At 35.3% G+C, this 19,987-nt stretch overlaps 1 protein-coding gene across 1 annotated transcript in view; it reads right to left on the bottom strand.

Moving 5' to 3' along the window:
• HDX (highly divergent homeobox) overlaps positions 1-19,004 on the bottom strand; it is a 189,987-nt gene extending 170,983 nt beyond the window's left edge. The window contains exon 1 of the mRNA XM_007455923.1: positions 18,893-19,004. The gene's annotated coding sequence lies outside the window, so the exon portion shown is untranslated. The remainder of the gene's footprint in view (positions 1-18,892) is intronic.
• Between the last annotated feature and the right edge of the window lie 983 nt (positions 19,005-19,987).

Below are 19,987 nucleotides of genomic sequence, written 5' to 3'. Positions count from 1 at the left end.
CGCTCCCACCCTCCCTATACCACCCCTCTAGGTGGTGACAAAGCACCGAGCTGATCTCCCTCTGCTATGTGGCTGCTTCCCACTAGCAATCTATTTTACATTTGGCAGTGTATATATGTCCATGCCTCTCTCTCACTTCATCCCAGCTTACCCTTCCCCATCCCCATGTCCTCAAGTCCATTCTCTATGTCTACGTCTTTATTCCTGTCCTGCCCCAGGTTCTTCAGAACCACTTTCTTTTTTTTTTTTTTTAGATTCCATGTATATGGGTTACCATACGGTATTTGTATTTCCCTTTCTGACTTACTTCACTCTGTATGACAGACTCTAGGTCCATCCACCTCACTACAAATAACTCAATTTCATTTCTTTTTATGGCTGAGTATTATTCCATTCTATATATGTGTCACATCTTTATCCATTCATCTGTTGATGGACACTTAGGTTGCATCCATGTGCTGGCTATTGTAAATAGAACTGCAGTGAACATTGTGGTACATGACTCTTTTTGAATTATGGTTTTCTCAGGGTATATGCCCAGTAATGGGATTGTTGAGTCGTATGGTAGTTCTATTCTTGTTTTTTTAAGGAACCTCCATACTGTTCTCCATAGTGGCTGTATCAATTTACATTCACACCAACAGTGCAAGAGAGTTTCCTTTTCTCCACACCCTCTCCAGAATTTATTGTTTGTAGATTTTTTGATGATGGCCATTCTGACTGGTGTGACGTGATACCTCATTGTAGTTCTGAGTTACATTTCTCTAATGATTTGTGATGTTGAACATCCTTTCATGTGTTTGTTGACAATCTGTACATCTTCTATAGATAAATGTCTCTTTAGGTCTTCTGCCCACTTTTGGATTGGGTTGTTTGCTTTGTGATATTGAGCTGCATGAGCTGCTTGTAAATTTTGGAGATTAATCCTCTGTCAGCTGCTTCATTTGCAAGTATTTTCTCCCATTCTGATGGTTGTCTTTCTGTCTTGTTTATGTTTTCCTTTGCTGTGCAAAAGGTTTTAAGTTTCATTAGGTCCCATTTGTTTATTTTTGTTTTTATTTCCATTTCTCTAGGAGGTGGGTCAAAAAGGATCTGTGCCTGGCCTTACATTTACATCTTTAATCCATTTTGAGTTTATTTCTGTGTATGGTGTTAGGGAGTGTTCTACTTTCATTCTTTGACATGTAGCTGTCCAGTTTTCCCAGCACCACTTATTGAAGAGTCTGTCTTTTCTCCGTTGTATATTCTTACCTCCTTTATCAAAAATAAGGTGACCAGGGCTTCCCTGGTGGCGCAGTTGTTGAGAGTCCATCTGTCGATGCAGGGGACACGGGTTTGTGCCCCGGTCTGGGAGGATCCCACATGCCGTGGAGTGGCTGGGCCCGTGAGCCATGGCCACTGAGCCTGCACGTCTGGAGCCTGTGCTCCACAATGGGAAAGGCCACATCAGTGAGAGGCCTGCATACCGCAAAAAAAATAAAAAAATAAAAAATATATATATTAATAATAAGGTGACGTATTTGCATGGGTTTATCTCTGGGCTTTCTATCAGGTCCCATTGATCTATATTTCTGTAGGTACTGGTCTTTTCTTTATTGCACTGGCTAAGACCTATAGTATAATGTTTTAATCAGAGCTGTGAGAGTGGACATTTGTTCCTTTTTCTCATTTTTAGAAGAAAAGTGTTTAGTCTTTCACTATTGAGTGTTACATCAGCTGTAGGTTTTTCACATGCTTTACAAGTTTAAGGAAATTTCCTTTTATTTCTATTAAACTGAGAGTTTTTATTATTATTACTATCATCATTATAATGAATGGATATTGAATTTTGTCAAATGCTTTTTCCTGCATGTATTGAGATAGTTTTACAGATTTTGTTTTTTAACCTTTTGATATGGTAAATTATGCTGGTTGATTTTCAAGTTTTGGTTGAGTATTCTGTTCCTGAATAAACCCCAGTTGGTGGTGATGTATTATTCACTTTATATATTTATTTCATTTGGAAATATATTGTTGAAAATTTTTGAGTCTGCATTCATGAGGGATGTTTGTGATTTTCTTTTCTTGTATTGCATTTGGTTTGATACAGGCAATGAGTTAGGAAGTGTTCCTTCTACTTATATGCTCTGGAAGAGTTTACATAGAATTATTATTTTTTCACTAAATCTTTGTTAGAAATCACCAAGGAAGCCATCTGAGAATGGAATTTTCTTTGTTGGAAAGTTTTAAGCTATGCATTACGTTTCTATATTATTCAGACAATCTATTTCTTCATGAGTGAGTTTGGGCAGTTTGTGTCTTTCAAAGTATTGGCCCATTTTATCTAAGTTGCTGAATTTAAAGGTGTAAAGTTTCTTATATACTATTCCTTTATCATCCATTGAATATTTATAGGTTCTATTGTGTTGTATTTTTCCTTCTTGATATTGGCAATTTGTTTCTTTTGTCTTGGTCAGTTAACAAGAGGCTTATCACTTTTATTGATCTTCTGAAATAATTAGCTTTTGGTTTCATTGACTTTTGTCTATTGTTTTTGTCTTCATTTACATTTACTCCTGCTCTTATCATTACTATTCCCTTCATTCTGCTTATTTGGACTTAATTTGCTCTTCTTTTTTCTAGTTTCTTAAGGTGGGAACTTAGATTAATGATATTTGAGCTTTCTTCTTTTCTAAATATAAGCAATTAATGCTATAAATTTACTTCTATGTACTGCTTTGGCTGCATTCTACAAATTTTGATAGGTTGGATTTTTTAACAGCCTTATTGAGGTATATCTGATGTACATACAGCTGCACGATATTTATGTCTACAATTTGATGAGTTTGGCCTTATACAAAAACTAGTGAAACCATCACCATAATCAAAGTAATCAGCATATTCAACACCTCCCAGAGTTTCCTTGTGTCCCATTGTTTATTTGTTCTGTAATAAGAACACAACATGAGATTAACCCTGTTAACAAATTTTGAAGTGCACAATACTGTATTGTTAACAATAGATATTATGTTCTACAACATGTCTCTAGAATTTTTCATTTGGCATAACTGAAACTATCTACCTACTGAATAACAACTTCCCATTTCCCTCACCCTCCATCCTGGAAACCACCATTGCATTCTCTGCTTCTGACTACTTTAGATAGCACACATAAGTGGAATCATGTGGTATTTGTCCTGTGACTAGCTTATTTCACTTAGAATAGTGTCCTCCAGTTTCATCCATGTTGTTGCAAATGGTAGAATTTCCTTCTCTTTAAAGACTGAATAACATCCCATTGTATGTATATATTACATTTTCTTTATCTGTCAGTGGACACTTGGCTATTTCCATATTGTGGCTATTGTGAATAGTGCAGCAATGAACATGGACATGCAGATATTTCTTCAAGATCCTGATTCCAATAATTTTGGATAGCTGTCCCTTGCTATCTGTGGGGGATTGGCTCCAGGGTCCCCCACAGATACCAAAATCCAAGGATGCTCAAGTCCATTACAGTTGGCCTTCTGTATCCACCTGTCCATGGGTTCCACATCCATGGAAACAAAGGAATGACTATATACCCAGATGTGGGATTGCTGGATCATATGGTAGTTCTATTTTTAACCATTTTGAGGAATCTCCATGTTGTTTACAATAGTTGCTGAACATTAATTTACATTCCCACCAACAATGTACAGGGGTTCCAATTTCTCCACAGCTTTGCCAACACTTTTTATCTTTTGGTTTTTTAATAATAGGCCTCCCAAAAGGTGTGAACACCATACACCAAAAAGTCAACTCAAAATGAAGACTTAAACATAAGACCCAAAACTGTAAATCTCCTAGAAGAAATCATACAAAAAAAGGTTCTGGACTTTGGTCCTGGCAACAATTTCTTGGATACGTCACCAAAAGCACAGGCAGCAAAAGCAAAAATGGACAAGTGGGACTACATAATATTAAAAATATTCTGCAAAGCAAAGGACAGTCAACAATCAACTAGAGTAAAAAAAAAAAAAAAGGCAACCTACAGAATGAAAGAAAATATTTGAAACCATATATCTGATTAGGGTTACTTTCCAAAATATATAAGGAACACCTAAAACTCAATAGCAAAATAACTAATTATCCAATTAAAAATGGGCAAAGGGCTTGAACAGACATTTCTCTGAAAAGACAAACAAATGGTCAACAGGTATTTGAAAGATGCTTAACACCATTAATTATCAGAGAAATGCAAATAAAAACTATCATGGCACAGGGTGTGTTTTAATTGTCATTCAGTTCAAAATATTAATTTTCCTCTTTATTGTTTAAAATATTTAAGTATTTTCCAGATATCTTTGCTATTGATTTCTAGTTTAGTGTGGTTATGAATAGAGTATATACTTTATATTATTTCAACTGTTTTAAATTTTTTAAAGTTTATGGCACAGGCAGAATATGGTTTCTTTTAAAGAATGTTCCATGAACATTTGAAAGGAATGTATTTTGGCTATTGTTAGGCAGATAGTTCTAATAATGTCAATTAGGTCACGTTGCTTAATAGTGTTGTTCAGATCTTCTGTATCTTTACTGATTTCCTGACTTGTTCTATCAATTACCAAAAGAGGAAAGGTGAAGTCCCCAAGTATAATTGTGCACTTGTCTATTTCTACTTTTAATTGTATCAGTTTTGCTTTATGTATTTTGAAGATGTGTTGTTAGATGCATATTCAAATAATATTGTTACATATTTTTGGTGAATTCATCCTTTATTCATTATGTAATACCCCCTCTTTATTCCTCATACTATTCCTTGCTCTGTATTTTAATTTGTCTGACACTAATGAATATACTTCAGCTTTGTTTTGAATAACCTGTCATAGTATATAATTTTCTTTCATTTTATTTTAATTTATGTCTTTACATATAAAGTAGGTTTCCTATAAGTAGGATACAGTTGGGCTTTAAAAACCCAATATGACAGTATGTGTATGACAGTATGACAGTTAGTGTGTTTAGATCACTTACATTTAACGTAATTACTAATATAGATGGATTTGGGTGCACTATTTTATTAGTTGTTTTCTGTTTGGCCTTCTGATTTTTTGTTTTGCTGTTCCCCTTTCTCCAATTTCTTTTTTATTATTTTAATATGTCTTTGTAATGTTTTAATTCATTGGCTTTTGGGCTACATTTCTTTCCATATTTTTGAAGTGGTTTTTCCACTGACTTTTCTTTCCATGTTTTGTCATGAGAAATCCATGGTCATTTCCAAATCTTTGTTTCCCTGTGTATTTTGTTTTTCTCCAGCTTTTTTCAACACTATATCTTTGAATTTTAGCAATTTGATTATAATGTGTTTAGGCATGATTTCCTTTGAGTTTAACTTGTTTCAAGGGATCTAGAACCTGTAAATTTTTATCTTTCTTAAGTGTTTTGTAGAATTCACTAGTGTAGTAATTTGGGCTTGGAGATTTCTTAAAAGAAAGATTTTTAATCACAAATTCAAGTTCTTTAATGAAGTGCTCAGTTATTGTATTTCTTCTTAAACAATCTTTGATGATTTCTGTCTTTCAAAGAATATATACATTTACTTTAAGTTGTTTACTTTATAGGTGTAAAGTTAATAGTCCATTAGTATATTTTTAGATGTCTGTACAGTCTATAGTGATATCCTTTCTCTCATTGCTGATATTGGTAATTTGTGTCTTCTCTCTTTTTTGTGTACAGCCTTTTCTCAAATATCCATGTTTTGGTTTCATTGCATTTCTCTAGTTTTTTTTAAATTGAAGTATAGTTGATTTACTATATTGTGGTAGTTTCAGGTGTACAGCATAGTGATTAAGGAATTTTTGCTGCTTATATTCCATTATAACTTATTACAAGATACTGGGTCTAATTCCCTGTGCTACACAGTATATCCTTGTTGCTTGTCTGTTTTATATATAGTAGTTTGTATCTGTTAGTGTTTTCTGTTTCATTTATTTCTGCTCTCATTATTTACTTTTTTCTGCTTGCTTTGGGCTTAATTTGCTCTTCTAGTTATCATTTGTTAAAGTGAAGCTCAAGTAACAGATTTTCAAGCTTTCTACTTTTCTACTACAAGTGTTTAATGCTCTAAATGAACTCTAAGTGCGCATTTAACTGTATTCCACATATATTGATATGTTGCAATTTCATTTTCACGGATTATACAGTGCTTTCTAATTTCTCTTGTGGGCTCTCCTTTGACCCATTGGTTACCTACAACTGTGTTGTTTACTTTCCAACTATTTGGGGATTTCCCAGATATCTTTGATTTACTGATTTTTAGTTTAATTCCTTTATGATCAGAGAACATCCCTCATATGACTTCAACTTTTTAATTTTTGATGGTTTGTTTTATGACCCCAAATATGGTCCGTGTTGATCAATTTTCTATGTGCTTCTGGGAATAATGTGTACTCTGCTCTCCTTGGGTGGAGTCAATTAAGTTGAGTTGGTTGAAAGTGTTGTTCAAGTCTTAAACAGTTATTAATTTTCTCTCTACTTATTTTAGCAATTACTGAGAGAAGCTGTTAACATTTCTAATTGTATACTAGTCTGTTTCTCATGTCTCTTTTAACAGTTTTTGATTCATATATTTTGGAGCTCTGATATTAGGTACATAAATATTTAGGATTTTTATGTTCTCTTAATTAATTGATCCCCTTATCAATATGAATGATGTTCTTTACTGCTGATATTTTTTTCTCTGAAATCTTCTTTATCTGATATGAATATAGTCAACTTTATTTAGATTCATGGTATATATTTTTTTCATTTACTTATGTTTAACCTATCTATTTCTTTATACTTAGGTGGGTTAGTTGTAGACATTTATAGATGAGTTAAAGTCTAATGTGACAGTACCTGCCTTTTAACTGGTATGTTTAGACCATTTGAAATTAATATAATTATTGATATGGTTGGGCTTAGATACAATCTATTTGTTTTCTATTTGCCTCATATGTTTTTTGTTCCTTTTTTTCCTTTTTTCTAATTTGATTTTAATTAAACATTATTTATAATTCTATTTTATCTTCTTGGTTAGCTCATCCCTCTTTGTCATGTTATTTTAATGGTTGTTTTAGTGACCATAGTATACACCTTTAATTTATTATCAAGATAATTTATCATAATATTATATATACTACTTCACATATAATAGAAGAATCTTACAATAGTATACCTGTATTTCTGTTCTACTGTCTTTTGTGCTATTGTTGTCATACACTTTGCTTTTACATATGTTATAAAACCTCCAATAAATGGTTATTTAAAAAAATTAAACAGTTATCATTGAAAGTGATTTTCAAAAATTAAAAATCATACATATTTACCTACATATTTTTTACTTCCATTGTGTAGGTCCAAAGTTCTTTTTTTAGGTGCAAATGCAAGGAGCTTTACTGTAGTAATGCCCTTCATTTTCTTTAATTCTCTACAGGCTACATACAAAACAAAAACATAATAATGAAGAAAAAATAATTTCAATTTGGTATCATTTTCCTTCTGCCTGAAAGATTTCCTTGAACATATTTGGTAGTGTGTTTCTTCTGTCAGTGCATTTTTTTTTCTTTGGAATGAGTAAGAAAACCTTTGTTTTGCTTTGATATTTTGATATAGAATTCTAGGTTAACAGATTTTTTTTTAATCTTTCAGTGCTTTAAACATGTCATTCCACTGTCTTCTGACTTGCATTGTTTTCAACAAGATGCCTCCTGTCATTCTAATATTTGTTCCCCTGTATATAAAGGTGACATTTTTTCCCCTGGATACTTTTAAGGTTTTTTTTCTCTGGATTTCAGCAGTTAGATTAGGAGATGCCTTGGAGCCATTTCCTTTAGCTTTCTTCTTCTCAGAAGTTGTTAAGCTTCTTGACTATGTGGGTTCATAGTTTTCATCAAATTTGGAAAATTTCCAACTGTTAATTAAAAATAATTTTCTTCACCTTCTGGGACTCAAAAAACATGTATATTACATTGAGTGATATTGTCCCACAGCTCATTGTTGGTCCATTCATTTTTTTCCCCATAGTTTTACTTTTGTCTCTAGAATTTCAATTTGGATCTTTTAATAAATCTTCCATTTCTTTCCTCATCAGGCTTGTGCTTTCCTCTACCTTCTTGAACATAGAGAATACAGTTTTAATAGCTGCTTTTACATTCTCTACTAATTCTAAACTCTATTATTTTTCATTCTGTTTTTTTAATTGTTTCTTCACCACACTATGAGCTGTATTTTCTTGTTTCTTTGCATACTTTCTGTAGTTTTTCATTTAATGACAGATATTGCTAATGATGCTCTTGGATACTGGATGTTTTTATATTCTTTAAATATTTTGGAACTTTGTTCTGGGATATATTTAAATTACTTGGAAATTGATTCATCTGAGGTTTGCTTTGTTAGGCAAATCCAAAATTGCCTTTAGTCTAGGGCTAATTTGTCTCATTACTAAAGTAATACCTTTCTGAGGACCTTCCTAGATATTCCATGAACTATAGCTTTCCAGCCTGGTAGTTGAAAACCTAAACTATTCCTGGTCTTATGTGAGCTCTGAGGATTGCTTGCCTGATCATTTCTAGTGGTTCTTTCCCCATCTGCAATAGTTTTCTCACACACTGGAATTGATCAGTATTCAGCCAAAGATTCAAGGGGCCCCTCTACAAGTCTCCAGAGCTCTATCTATGTGCAGTTTTCTCCTGTGAGCGTTCTCCCCTCCAGTAATCTATACCTCAAATTCTAGTCACCCTGTCCTCTGTGAACTCTGAATTCTGTCTCCTCAACTCAGAGAAACTTCCAGGCTGTTTGGTTCCCTTTCCCTTGGTTGTGGTCTGGATACTTTCTCCAGGCAGTGAGTTGGGACATTCACAGGACTTATTTGTTTCCCTTCTCTCAAAACATCGTGGTCCTGTGCTACTTTTTGTCAAATGTCCAAAATCCACTGTTTCATACATATTTTTGCTGTTTTTTGGTTTGTTTTTAGATATTTAAGGTGAGAGGGTAAATCCTGTTCTTGTTACTTCATCATAGCTGTAAGCAGAAGTTCAGGTGGCCTTTTGGAGTGGTGGAGTGGGAACACTATGTTAGGAGTGATGACATCTCTGTTCCTATTAAGCTTCACTACTTGCTAGTTTTGTGACCTTAGCAAAGATAATTGACCTTTTGGGCCTCAGTTTCATCTGGAAAATAAAGTTATAAAATCTGTCCTACTCTTTTTCACATGATGAATTATCTTAATTAAAATACTTGGTAAACTATAATGTGCTATGCAAAAGTTATTTTTGTTAATTGTAAACATTTATGTAACCAACTTGTCATTCCTACTAGTAATAATTAATTTAACATATACCAAGCCACTCCCACATCATGTGTATATAAACCTCAAATAAAGGAAACATACATTAATATATTCTCATGGCAAAAGAAGACAGATCCTGACCCTTTTCTATGTAATGAGAGTTTGAACTTTTAAAGTTTTGGAGAATGAAAAAATTAAGCACAACACCAATGGGCATGGTGTCCATGTATGTAGGTGCCTCTGTATAATTTTTTTAATGTAATATTTAGCAAACGCTTGATTAAATATACAATAATGAACTGACACTTTGAATTTAATGAAATTTGAATACATGCAAAATAATTGCTATGGTGGACTTCCCTGGTGGCTCAGTGGTTAAGAATCTGCCTGCCAATGCAGAGGACATGGGCTCGAGCCCTGGTCTGGGAAGACCCTACATGCCGCAGAGCAAGTAACCCTGTGTGCCACAAATACTGAGCCTGTTCTCTAGAGCCTTCAAACCACAACTACTGAGCCCACGTGCTACAAATACTGAAGCCCGTGCACCTAAAGCCTGTGCTCTGCAACAAGAGAAGCCACCTCAATGAGAAGCCTGTGCAGTGCAACAAAGAGTAGCCCCTGATTGCTGCAACTAGAGAAAGCCCGCACACAGCAACAAAGATCCAACACAGCCAATAAATAAATAACTTTATTAAAAAAAAGAATTTATGGTAAATCTGTTTTCAGAAGCTGTCACTTTAATGTATCATTTACATTTAATGATCCTCATCTTTACAAACGGCAGCTCTAGTTAGTTATTTTATAATTAACTTGCCAGAATTTGCAGATATTGCAAAAAATAAATTTCAACATCTTCTAAGCATAAAGTCAAGTAACAGGCATTGCACCTATTCAAATACTATAAAAGGATATTCATTATTTGTTTATTGGGCTATAACTACTGAAATGCATTGCACACTTCTCTTATCTTCCATTTTAGAGGTATAATTGGCCTCTATCACTTAGGTGGAAATAGGAAACAGGAAATTTTAGCTACAACCCAGAAAACTTTCTCAGGGCACAAAGAAATTGTACACTGACCTCACTTTAAAAAACACTTAAGAATTCTATATAATTAATGTTCATATTTTCCAGCTACATGAAAGCTAAATATATATTCATAATGACAGGGGCACAAATTCCAAGATTATATTATGTATAAATTTTTCATATAAATAGATGAAAAGATATATCTACAGTGACATATATCTCTATAGCCACATGTCTAATGTCTAAATTCAAAGTTGATGAATGTTTGTTCATAAACAATCACTGGCAAGTAGATATACTAATCTCAGATTTTTTCATCAATTATAATAATTTGTTAGCTTTTAATGACACTTGCTTTTATCACAAAGTGGTAATGTTAAAATAATAAAATACCTTTAAACTACAAATACCTTATCAAACACTCAGATGTCAAAACTCATAACAAAATAAGAAAGATCAATTTCAAATAGATAATCAGTTGGACAACAGAAGCATAAACAGGGCCTCAATCGGATAATTGACTTCCTGTTGTCTTTAGCTCTGCTTTCATACAATCCCACATGCATACACTCAAACAGAATAAATGGCAATTAATGACCAGTGATATATAGCATCTCCTGATAAGTTAAATACTACCTTGATCCATATATATTTGTGACTAAATTCTATTTCTTTTTTACATTTCTAGCCACAAGCAAATCATGCAAGCAAATCATTTCTATCTTTCACTAATTCATGATAGTGATTCCACTGCCATAAGCACTGACCCCTAACATCCTGCAATTAACATTCTAATACCTTGAAATATAGGTTGCATTTTAATTTACTATTGAGGGTAGCTCTATAAAATTTCTCATAGCTGCACATTGCAAAAGTGATTGTTAATAAATTACTCATTATATCAAAATATGTCTCTTTAATTTCACCATACTGTGAATTTATCCTTATTAGTTCTCTCTTAATTTTTTCTATCATCCACACAACTCTCTCCTACTCTATCCTACCTCTTCTCTCACTCCCAGCAAGAATTTCCATTGGTAACTAAAATTTGTTTTTAAAATGTTAAAGCCATATTTATTCACTTAAACTAGATATTCTTTTGGTGTTTTATGAGTTAGATTTACATAGTATATGTTAAGATTTAAGGGTAGTTTTACCTAGAAGCAAAGAGATGGACTGTTTGACTCTCATACTTTCCATTCCTGATTTTATTGCAAAAACTTTGGAGGAAAAAAGTATACATCCTGTTCTTTGGGGGTTGGAGGAAGATTTCTCAAAGCACCCCATCTGGTGGTAAGTAGGTAACAGTATATAATTACACACATGTATAGTGTTGAACCAACACACACACATATCTAATTCATCAAACAGTGAAAGCATAAATTTATCCCTTCAAATAATTTTAATAGACTAAGTACTGCTTAATGGTTTAAAAGCCTCATGGATTGCAACTAAAATCTGATAGTCATAGGTAAAGTCTTATCTTTCTTCTTCCTTTAAAAGAAGAAAACAAAATCAAAAACAAAATCTTTCCTATATTGTCCAAATCCACCTTTGGGTCTCTGTCTGAGGAACTCTGCCTTAAGGTACCCAACTCATTCCATCAAATGTATTTTAATTTATGACTATAAAAGAGAAGTTTTACCATTATACCTGGTGGAAAGGCTCTGTGTGTAAGTGAACACGTGCAGATTGTGGGGTTTTCTTTTCAAGATTATCAGTGAAATAAAACCCTCAAATTTAAAAATTTTCATAAAACTTGCAGACCTCTGAGAACACGTCCTTGGACCCCTAGGTGTCTGCAGACCTCAATTTTTAGAGACACCACCCTATGTTAAGCCTATGACATTAAGATAGAAAACATACGTTATTACCAAATCATAGATGTATATATGTTTGAAGAATGAGATAAACAGTGACCCCTAATGTTTTTGTCAGCACTGCATTTCTCCTGCCTAGTCATGTGTTTCACTTGGATATGAGGCACAAAATGAGAGATTGTTACATAACAAATGTGCTTCTGTATTTCATCACAATGCTGTTCACTGGTGTTAATCAGACCAGATCTGAACACATGGACTATACTATCCAAGGTTTAATCATGACCATATTCAGCAATAGTTATTTTACCACTAATATTTAATTTAGGTAACCATTTGCAAAAATATTCTCAAGGCTATTTGGAAACTATAGCTTCACTTGTGAATTGTCAGAACACATATTGCTTCAATATACTTTGCAGTAGTGAGAAGTCGGAGCAACACTTTTGGCAAAATAACCCTTTCCTCTCCAAGTCACTGCTCTCAAAAGCAGCCAATATATAAGTGAATTACCAAAGATATTTTAATTTAGTCACTTAAAATTTTATTTATTAAGCATATATTTGCATATAGAGAGTTATTAATTTACTGTGTTCTGAACCTAGTCTTAAACCAATTTCAAAGGAGTCAAGAGAGTCAAAAGAACAAAGGTGTTTCTCAATAATATCTTTATTACTTCTCTTTAAAGTTGAAGGTTAGGAAGTGGGTGATGAATGGCAGGGATGGTAGTTATTAAAATACTGTTTCCTGAAGAGAACATTAACACAATTTTGCCTGCACTTAATACTTTTTATTAATATATGGATTTAATAATTCTTAAAATTTAATTAATAAATAAAATCATAGAATTTTAAAGCTAGAGATATCCTTAGGTATTATGAAGATCATGCCTTCATTTCACGGTTGAATAAACTGAGGGCCAGAGATGTGATGTATTTCAGAACTTGTTTTATGAAAAATGTCTAATGTGTATTATAAACTCTTTGATGCCTAATTCACTTTATCCAACACCTAGAATATTAAAGAACACAAACAATAAATAAGTGCTTTTGAGGATGATATCAACTTAAATATCAACTAAAGGACTACCCTGACTATATTAGTTTGCTACAGCTTCTATAACAAAGTACCAAAAACATGGTGGCTTAAACAGAAATTTATTGTCTTGCAGTTCTAAAGACTAGAAGTCTGAGATCAAGGTGTTGGTAGGGTTGGCTCCTTCTGAGGACAATGAGGGAAGGATGGGTTGTAAGCCTCTCGTAAGTGGCCATCTTCATGTTTAGATGGCATTCTCCCTGAACACTAACCAATTACTTATCCCAATAACAAGATTAGAGGCTGGCTTCCTTTATCAGCCAAAAAGGTCATCAATTCCTGTGCTGACCCTTACCCCGCTGCACCCCGAGGTATCTATATCCTCATTCCTGGAACCTGTGAATATGTTAGACTCCATGGGAAAAGTGAATGGAGGTTGAAGGAGGAATTAAGGCTGCTAATCAGTTGACCTTAAAATAAAGAGATTATCGTAGATTATTTTAGTGGGCCCAGTGTAATCACAATTTTCTTTAAATGTGGAAGATGGAGGCAGAAGAGTAAGTGTCACAGTGATGCAATGTGAAAGATGTGATCAGACATTGCTGACTTTGAAGATGAAAGAGGGCCACATGCCAAGGAATGTGGATAGTCTCTAGAAGATAGAAAAGGAAACAGATTCTTCCCTAGAGCTTCCAGAAAGGAAAGCCCTGATGACACTTTGATTTTCACCCTGTGAGACCTCTTTCAGACCTCTAACCACCAGAACTGTAAGATAATACATGTGTTGTTTAAAGCCACGTGTTTGTGGTAATTTATTACAGGAGCAAATAGAAAACTAAAACAGTTCCTCTTGAAGGTATTAGCAACAGTGACCCCAATAAATCTATACTCTTCTGTAACACTGTTGACATGTCAAGTAATTAGGATAAATATAATTTTAATGGTAAGGTCATTACTATCAACAAAATAAGTGGGTTCAGTCACTCTTAACAATTTTACCCATCACATAGGTGTAGCTATCTTCTCAAAGAGACAACGTTGACTGCAGAATGGAGCAAAACTGATGTATATTAGCCAGATAATATTTTGATTACATATTACTTTACACATGTGAAAATGGACAAAAGGAAATTCAGAGTTTTCTATAACTACCAGCTCTTAAAAAGTTTAAGTTGTACAAGAATTCATATTTCACTTTGTATCAGTATTTCTCAGACTCTTATGTGCATATGAATCACCCAGGGATCTTATTAAAATGCAGATTCTGATTCAGTAGGTCTTGGGTGGAGCCAGAGATCCTGCAGTTTCTAAGAAGTCCCCAGGTGATGCCCATACTGCTACTCCATGGAGCACACTTTGAATTGCAAGGATTTAATAGACACAGATGCACCAAACCCTACCAAATAAGTAAACTGGTTCCAAATCACAACCAATACTGAGTTCAAAAGTGGTCTCTCTCTACATTAAGTACTACTAATTGCGAAAAGGGGGGAAGAAAAAAACGACCTTTAGCATCTCTTAAGCATTCATTGGTGATAAAAGTGAGCCTCTAGGTTCTAATTAAAATGTTTGATTGATTATTCTAATAACTTACATACATATTCAAAAATAACTTCATGTTGTCTTAGAATAGTGGAGATGAATAACGTCTGAGCATTCTATACCTAATGTAATACTTCCCATTAATGTAGAATATATTTCTTCTTCCACATTTTACAATTCCTCAGATCTCTTCCAATTGTTTCTCTGTTGAGGAGATTTCAACACAATAAATATTGGTCTATGAAAGGTCAAAACTATTTGGAGAATGGGTCTGGGATAATTACTTTCCTAAATGGCATAGCTATTTCCTCCATGAAGCACACTGTAGGTAGACCAAGCTAACCAAGTAAGAAAGTATAATATATAAAGAAATATATTAAAGCAATATATTAGTGTCAGAGAAAAGTTATGATCTATCCTTTCACAAAACCCAATGAAGAAACACTTTCACCATTGCTTGGTACTTGACAATAGAAAAAATAGTGTATGGGTCTACAAGCCTTCTGCCACCAAAGGCACTGGAGTCAAAACAAGGATCCCTTTCTCTTAAAGGTCATCCTATCTGTTCAAAATTTTCATTTCCACTGAGAGAGAAAGGAAAATGTCATAGGCATTACAGACTCATAAAGAGAGTTAGTCAGGGAGAAATTTTACACACACACAAACACAATTTTTGAAAACAAATGAAGAAGGGCCTCATTCTAGCTCTCCAACCTATAACCTAGTAGTTAAGAATGAAGCCTCTAGAATGACACTTGCTTTGAAGTACTGGCTCTGCCACTTACTACTTGTATGACCCTGGACAAGCACCATGCTTGTCTACCTGAGAAAAGTGCCTACCCAGGGCATGTAAGTCACATGTTTCCATGGCTGTTTTAAGAACCATAAAATAAATTTCCCCCAACCCCAAGGGCAGAGAGGCTAAGAAAATGTTTTCCTCAATTTTTGCCACTCTAACAAATAACAGATTTAAAGATTCTAAGGATCAACCCAATTGGACATAAGTCTCATGTGAAACAACAGGAGATCAAGAAGGTAAGATAGCTCTGCTGTTGTAGATTTCTTGACAGATGTCAGATATATAGTATTTGATTGACAATATAATGCCAATTGTTCAGTTGCCATGTACCTAGGTCTTTGGTTAATCCAGGTAATTTTGCTACTAGTTGGCACAAGGATGATTCCATTTGCACAGACAAGTTTCAGTTTATTGTCTTGAAATTTTATGCAGGCTAGAAAGGTCTCAGGCAGTGACAGTTTCTGAATACACTAACCTCTCCAGTCCCCTTTGTATGCAGAATATATCTCTCTAGAATTTTCACTGTTTACTTCCAAATCACTATGCCTAAATATAGTGTACTCAGTGCAAGTATAAGACACCACCAATTTCATGTTTAACTAACTGACTCCACTGTAAAATCAAAATCAACAATTCAAATATTTTTACCTTGTTGGGGATTACACTACATAAAAATATAATTCTCTCTGGGAATACAATTTTAAAAGCAGAATTAATTAAATATATATTTTTAAAATTTTCATAGTTTACTTACAATAGTCTATGACAATAGTTTTCAAATTTACAGAATATAATACCCTTTTGGACTGCTTTTCATCCATGTTCCTAAACCTCAAACCTTGATGTGATATTGGGATGGTGCCTCAAAGTGAAGCAGCAGTCCAAGTAAAATCTGTATAAAGCCTCAGTATTAAACCACAATCACTTTCTTTCAAATAAAACTAAGCTCCATAGAACAATGCAGTTTGAAGCCCAAGGGGTAGGGAAGTGACAACTGATATATTATAAAATAGCAATTATGGCAGCCATCACAATGATTAGCTCTGATTCAAGATGAAAACTATCAGTGACAGTCAATGTAAAGCAGCAAACGCAAGACATCCTGCAATAAAAAGAGTGAATAATTAGTGGATTTAAGAGAAGATGCATAATGAAATGTTATCAAAGAGAAATATAGACAATGGAAAATGTCTTAGTATTTTTCAAACTGAGAAAATTACACACAGAACCACTTCTGGGATAATGTTCCCTTGGTCTTATTTATCAGGACAGAACATATTTGCAGGTTACCCAATATATAGAGATGTCTGTTTTTCTGTATTGCATTTTCTTTGAATCATATTGAGGTTTATTCAGTCACTGGAGGGTCCCTTGCTTGACTAATGATGAATAAGTTTTCACATATATACAGTTCTTTCGATAACTGTATTACTTTGTTTCCTAAGAAACTGGAAAACAAAGACCATATATAGCTGTAGATATTTCAAATAGTCATCCAGATGCTTTGGATAAAGAAGTATATGATAGATGGTATGGTCCCAACTCTTAAGAACAGGTTTAAAATCCAGTTGAAGAGTCTAGTCTAACACACACACAATAAAATTTAAAAATAAGAAGACAGTATAAGGCAAGCTATAAGAAAGTGACAAATATAAGAACTGATGTAGGAGTTCTAGAAAAGGTGAGCTTAATAATGGTTGGATTAGACTTGGAAGGTACTTACAGAGAGGTGCAACTTAAGTTGAGCTTCCAAAGTGGGTAAGACGTGAATAGGCAAAGAGAGAGCATATTAGGTGAAGGGAGTGGTAGTGATACAAGGAGCAAAGTTCTGGAGGTATATTGTTCTGGCGACATTAGGGAGAGTTGTGCACTGAGAAATAAACTAAGATAAGGTTCCTGTGGTATAATAAAGTCAGATTACAAAGCTCTTTGCAATCCAAGTGTAACTGGGCTTGGAACAATAGAAAATAAGAAGCCAATAATATTTTGGTGGAGGAAAATGACTTGATGAAGGAAATGATCAAGCCATTAGTCTGACAGGATGAATTAGAAGGCTGGCTAGGAGGCTCTTGGAATGACTGGATGGGTGGTAGTGAGAGTTTAGACTGTAAAATAAGGGAAAAATGGTAGGAGAGGCTTTCAAAGGAAAACTCACCAGGACTTGATAATCCCTTAACTACGATAAATGGAGAAAAATCCAGATTCCTCTGTAAAATAGGAGTTCATGATCAGACAGTGGAGCAGAAGTATTAACACTACTATACAATTTCTCCACCAAGGACAGACAGGCAGGATGTTCCTCATGGTTGCCGAGTGATATAGCCCCTCCCAATGAAGGGGAGTCGTACAGGATCTCTCAAAATAGGATTTGACCTTGGTGGTTCTAACAGAGACACAGAGGAAGAAGGAAGGACTTAGCGCCAAACCTGAAACCGAGACCAAAGAAACCTTTCCAAGAAGGAAAAAAAAAAAAAAGACAAGAAAGGAAAGTTTCTTACTCTGAGTCTCTCCAAAGAGTTTGTTTCAAAAATCACTGAGCAGCACGCCAAATCAGAGTTCCTTGAAGACTAAAAGTTGGATTCACTTGAATAATTAGTGTTTCTATTCTCCAAATGGTTTTTCATCTCAGTAATTTCTATTCCAAACTCCTATCTGACTTCTTTCCATTATTCTAAACCTGATAACTGTAGATTAAGAATTTGCCTGTTTACATTTTTCAGGCCCACTCTGGGGTTGCATATGCTCATTAGGCCAGATTCAAGGTAACTGGCAGATTCTTTCCATCAACTAGCGCTTGAAACATCACAAGGCCAACTTACAAACCCTTCGCATATTCTGCCCAGACAGACCTCAGCCCAACCCCCTCCAGCGAAACGGAAAAGGTGCATGCGCAAACGCAAACTCCACGCCTATATTCTTTGCCACGAACTCCGCCCTACCACCCCCACCTCCCTGCAGAGTTGTTATTGCGCAGGCGCAGCGCCTCCAGCGCGTTTGAGCAGAGCTGTGAGAAATCTGCAGTCCAGTGAAATCTAGAAGTGTTAGAATTCACTCCCCCTCCTTTCTTCGGAGGCAGAGGCGCCACTTCCTCCTACTCAGGGGCCAGAAGCGCGTCCCAAACGTAGCACTCTCTCGGAGCAAGGTCCTTCGTTCTCTGCCAGTGTCTACTGTATCCCTATCCTCATCTCGTTTTTAATCTCACGCTGCCGCCAGGCTTCACTCAGAGAATAGAGGCAGTTGGCTCCCCCAAAGCCGCACCAGTTTGTTGGCAGCCTCTTTAGGCCTCTGAACCTCCGTGCCCCCCACTGGGCAAAGCATTAGCTCGGTGCCTTGCTCGCCCTCCTTCGCCCTTCACACCTACCCATGCTGGGTCCTTACCTCGGGCGTGGTGCAGTGACGGGAGGGATCAGAGGATCCCAGATCAAGCCAGGGCTGGGGCAGGCGTATTCAGCGAGATTTTTCCTGGGTCTCCACTGCCTCCTCAGACAATGAAATCAGCGTGTCCGATCATCAATTCTCATCATGATCGTGACGTCACAAAAGACAGCGGCCAATGGGAGCCGAGATCAGCTCCGGACAGTCCCTGGCCTCAGCCCAGAACCCAAGAGTGGGGAGGGGGGAGGAGAAATAGCTGCCTGCAGTGGGGCTGCCTCTTCCCAGCACATATCAGCTGCATCCAAAGCCAGGCCTCTCTGTACCTCTCCCTTCCTGAGTAGAAGTGAACGCCCAGCATCCCTGTGACTATAGTAGTTATATGCCAGCCATTTGAGCAGGTGCTGCCTGGTCTTCCGACTTGAGATTCGCTTGCAGCAGAATTGTTGCATGCTGCCAAAATCAAATGATAACATACAGAAATATAGTTTTTTTGTTGTCAGTGTTCAATTGACAAATGTATATTCAGTGTTACTGAAATCAAGGTGTCCATTGAGCCTTTAGAATTTGTCGATGAAAGTGAGTGTACTGTTTTGTGTCTCCAGTTGACTCTGGCGACTGAAGAAATTTAAATTATTGCTTCTGTTCACCTAACCTTAATATCTGTTCTGCTGGAAGTTACTTGAGTCATCACCATTACACCATTACAGGAAAAAACCCTCAAGCCATATGTTACATCAGTTAACACACTTGATACACTCCCAAAATATGCTGGATGCCATGAGAGATGTAGAATTCATTGGTCCTCTGCTATTATAGAACTTATAATATCATTCGGAAGATGTGACTAGCACACATTAAACTTTCACAACAATATAATAAAGTACATGATCATGTGCTCAGTCATGTAGTCATCAACTACAGACAAGAGTTACATCGTTAGTGACTGAAAACATCAGTGAGGTGAGGAGAGTAGGGAAACATTTTATGCTGTAATTGAAATTTAAGCTGTTTCTTGAATGGTGGATAAGAGAGGATGGAAAACACTGTCCTAAAGGGAAGAAATGGGCAAAAGTAGGAAAGTATATATATATATATATA

This window comes from Lipotes vexillifer, unplaced genomic scaffold (genome assembly GCF_000442215.2).
Source record: "Lipotes vexillifer unplaced genomic scaffold, Lipotes_vexillifer_v1.1 scaffold286, whole genome shotgun sequence".
In the NCBI taxonomy this organism is placed as follows: domain Eukaryota; kingdom Metazoa; phylum Chordata; class Mammalia; order Artiodactyla; family Lipotidae; genus Lipotes; species Lipotes vexillifer.
Note: the sequence above shows the minus strand (reverse complement) of the source record. Positions and strands in the feature narration are given on the sequence as shown.